Source organism: Gossypium arboreum, chromosome 11 (genome assembly GCF_025698485.1).
Source record: "Gossypium arboreum isolate Shixiya-1 chromosome 11, ASM2569848v2, whole genome shotgun sequence".
NCBI lineage: Eukaryota > Viridiplantae > Streptophyta > Magnoliopsida > Malvales > Malvaceae > Gossypium > Gossypium arboreum.
The window spans coordinates 103,480,351-103,484,380 of record NC_069080.1 but is presented as its reverse complement, the minus strand read 5'-3'; positions in this window follow the sequence as shown (position 1 = coordinate 103,484,380).

The following is a 4,030-nucleotide window of genomic DNA, read 5'->3' as shown; positions in this document are numbered from 1 at the left end:
CCGGTACTTTCACTCTCTTTGATACTAATGTGATTGCTTTGATTGACCACGGTTCTACTCATTCTTATATATGCAAAACCTTAGCATCCAAAGAAGACTTTACCTATTGAGTCTCTCGAGTTCGTAATTCGGTGTCAAATCCCTTGGGTCGTTACGTGCTTGTTGACAAAGTGTGTAAGAAATGCCCCTAGTAATTCGAGGTTCTGTTTTCCGCGGACTTGATGCTTTTGCCGTTCGATGAATTTGATGTTATTCTTGGGTTGGATTGGTTGACCGTGCATGATGCGGTTGTGAATTGCAAAAGCAAGACTATTGATTTGAGGTGCGCAAATAACGAGATGATCCGAGTTGAGTCTACGGACTTAAAGGGGTTGGCAGCTGTAATATCATCAACGTTGGCCCAGAAATATGTAAGAAAGGGGTGCGAAGCATACCTTGCGTATGTACTTGATGATAAGGAGTTAGAAATAAAACACGAATCTGCTTGGGTGGTTTGTGAATACCGGATGTTTTTCAGAAGAATTAGGGTTTGCCACTGTTCGGAGATAGAGTTTGGTATTGAGCTTGTACCTGGGACTACCCCGATTTCGATAGCTCCGTATCATATGGCACCAACCGAGTTAAAAGAGTTGAAAGCCCAGTTGCAAGAATTGACGGATAGAGGTTTGCTCGACCAAGTTTCTCACCTTGGGATGCACCAGTATTGTTTGTGAAAAAGAAGGACGGAACCATGAGGTTGTGTATTGACTATCGTCAGCTGAACAAAGTGACGATAAAGAATAAATATCCGTTACCGCGTATTGATGATTTGTTTGATCAACTAAAGGGAGCCTCGGTGTTTTCAAAGATAGATTTGAGATCGGGTTATTATCGATTATGGATTCGAGATTGAACGTACCAAAAGCGCTTTCGAGCGAGGTACGGTCACTACGAGTTCTTAGTGATGCCGTTCGGCTCACTAATGCCCTACGGTATTTATGGATTTGATGAATCGGATCTTGAGACGATTTGGACGGTTCGTAGTTGTGTTCATTGATGACATCTTGGTCTATTCAAGAGATGAGACCGAACATCTTGAACACTTGAGATTAGTGTTGCAAATTTTACGGGATAGCGGTTATATGCTAAGTTCAGCAAGTGTGAGTTACGGTTAAGAGAGGTTAGCTTCTTGGGTCTTGTGGTATCTACATCGGGTATTCGAGTCGACCCAAGCAAAATTTTAGCCATACTTAGCTGGAAGCCTCAGAAATATTCTTGAGGTTCGGAGCTTTTGGGACTTGCGGTTACTACCGACGGTTTGTAAAGGTTTCTCGATGATAGCCACACCATGACGAAGTTACTTCAAAATGATGTTAAGTTCGAATGGACGGAAAAATGTCGAAAAGTTTTGATCAACTGAAAACTTATTTGTGGAAGCTCAATTTTAGTGCGGCCGAATCGGGAAAAGAGTTTGTCATCTATAGTGGCGCCTCCCTACTTGGGTTAGGTTGCGTATTGATGCAAGAAGGTCGAGTTGTGGCCTGTCGCGTCGAGACAATTAAAGCCACATGAGAAAAATTATCCGACCCATGATCTCGAATTAGCTGCCATCGTATTCGCCTTGAAAATATGGCGACATTACTTATTTGGTGAGAAGTGCCATGTGTATTCGGATCACAAAAGTCTCAAATATTTGATGACTCAAAGAGACTTAAATCTGCGACAAAGACATTGGCTCGAGTTGTTAAAAGATTATGAGCTTGTCATTGATTATCACCCGGAAAGGCTAATGTGGTTGCGGACGCCTTAAGTCGGAAATCTTTGTTTGCTTTCTGACGATGAATGTACACTTGTCTATTCTACCCGACAATGTGTTAGTAGCCGAATTAAAGGCCAAACCATCATTGATTCATCAAATTCGTGAAGCTCAGAAAGTCGACGATGAGTTGGTTGCAAGACGGGCTGAATGTGTTCCGAATGTGGAATCAGAGTTTCAAGTTGATGATAACGATTGTTTGAGGTTCAGAAATCGTTTGTGTATTCCAAGAAATTCAGAACTTATTTCGATAATTCTAAATGAAGCTCATTGTAGCCGAATGCCAGTCCACCCAGGGAGTACGAAAATGTACAACAACCTAAGACGTCAGTTTTGGTGGTATGGTATGAAATAAGACATTTCCGATTTTGTTTCGAAGTGTTTAATATGTCAGCAAGTGAAGGCGGAACATCAAGCGCCTACGGGTTTACTCCAACCGATCATGATACTTGAATGGAAATGGGATCGAGTAACGATGGATTTTGTATCTGGGTTGCCAGTGTCGACAAGTAAGAAAGATGCGATTTGGGTCGTTGTTGATAGATTGACTAAGTCGGCTCACTTTATCCCCATACGCACGGATTTTTCAATGGATAAATTAGCTGAATTGTATGTTTCTCAGATCGTGAGATTACACGGGGTACCTATTTCTATCGTATAGAGATCCGAGATTCACCTCACGATTTTGGAAGAAATTGCAAGAAGCTTTGGGTACCAAGTTGCATTTCAGCACCGCCTTTCACCCCCAAACCGATGGTCAATCCGAGCGGATAATTCAGATACTTGAGGATATGTTGAGATGTTGTATCCTCGAGTTTAGTGGTTCATGGGAACGGTATTTACCCTTGATTGAATTCACTTGCAACAATAGTTTTCAATCAAGTATTAAGATGGCACCTTACGAGGCCTTGTACGGGCGTAAATGCCGTACACCATTGTTTTGGACCGAACTCGATGAAAGTAAAATTTTCGGAGTTGATTTGATTAAAGATGCTGAGCAGAAAGTAAAAGTAATCCGTGAAAGTCTGAAGGCAACCACAGATCGCCAGAAGTCGTACGCGGATCTGAAACGAAAAGATATTGAGTATCAGGTGGGAGACAAAGTGTTTCTTAAGGTTTCACCTTGGAAAAAGATACTCAGATTTGGGCGTAAGGGCAAATTGAGTCCGAGGTTCATCGGGCCATATGAAGTATCCGAACGAGTCGGTCCAGTTGCATATCGTTTGATTTTGCCCCCTGAACTCGAAAAGATTCACGACGTCTTTCATGTTTCGATGCTTCGACGCTATAGATCTGATCCATCGTACGTAGTTAGACCATCAGAGGTTGAAATTCAAGCCAATATGAGTTATGAAGAAGAACCGATTCGTATCCTAGCACGTGAAGTGAAAGAGTTGCGAAACAAAAGGGTTCTGCTAGTGAAAGTGTTATGGCTCAAACACGGGATAGAAGAAGCTACTTGGGAACCCGAGGACTCTATGAAAGAGCAATACCCAAACCTATTTACCGGTAAGATTTTTGGGGACGAAAATTTCTTAAGTGGGGGAAAGTTGTGACAGCCTTAAAACGACCCTAGTCGGAATATGGTTTCGGGACCACAAAACCGAGGCATAAAAATAATTTAATATTCATTTTGATGCCTATGATATGTGTTAATTCGTGTGTGACATTTTGATGATTTGATTTAGGGTTATAAATGTGAATTTCACTAAAAGGACCTAGTAGTAAACTTTGAAAGTAGGATAGGAATTGTGTGATGACTAATTGAAGCATGCATGCAAAACAATGGTTTTGCATGTCAAATACCCTCTTTTTATAAGTGGTGGCGGCCATGACAAGGAGGATGGGCAAAACATGTCATAGACATGTTTTGTTGGTGCAATATGGGAGGAAACATTAAACTAAGGTGAGGAATAAAGAAATGAAAAAAAAAGAAAGAAGGTGTGTGATCCCCATTGCCGTGAGTTGAAGAAAAAGAAAAAAAAATTGTTCATCCTTTCTTTGAGCCAAAACTAGGAAGAAAAAAAGAGAAAAGAAAAGCTTCATCCTTTGGTTCTTCTTGGCGGTTTGAAAGGAGAAAGGTTGAAGATATTCGCCATATTTGCATCTAAGTTAAGGTATGTTTGATGGTGTTCCATGAGATTCATGCATGTTTTAGTTACTAGCTTGAGTTCTAATTAGTCCATGGTTCAAAACATTGCTATGTCATGGGGATGATATTCGCCAAGGTGGATT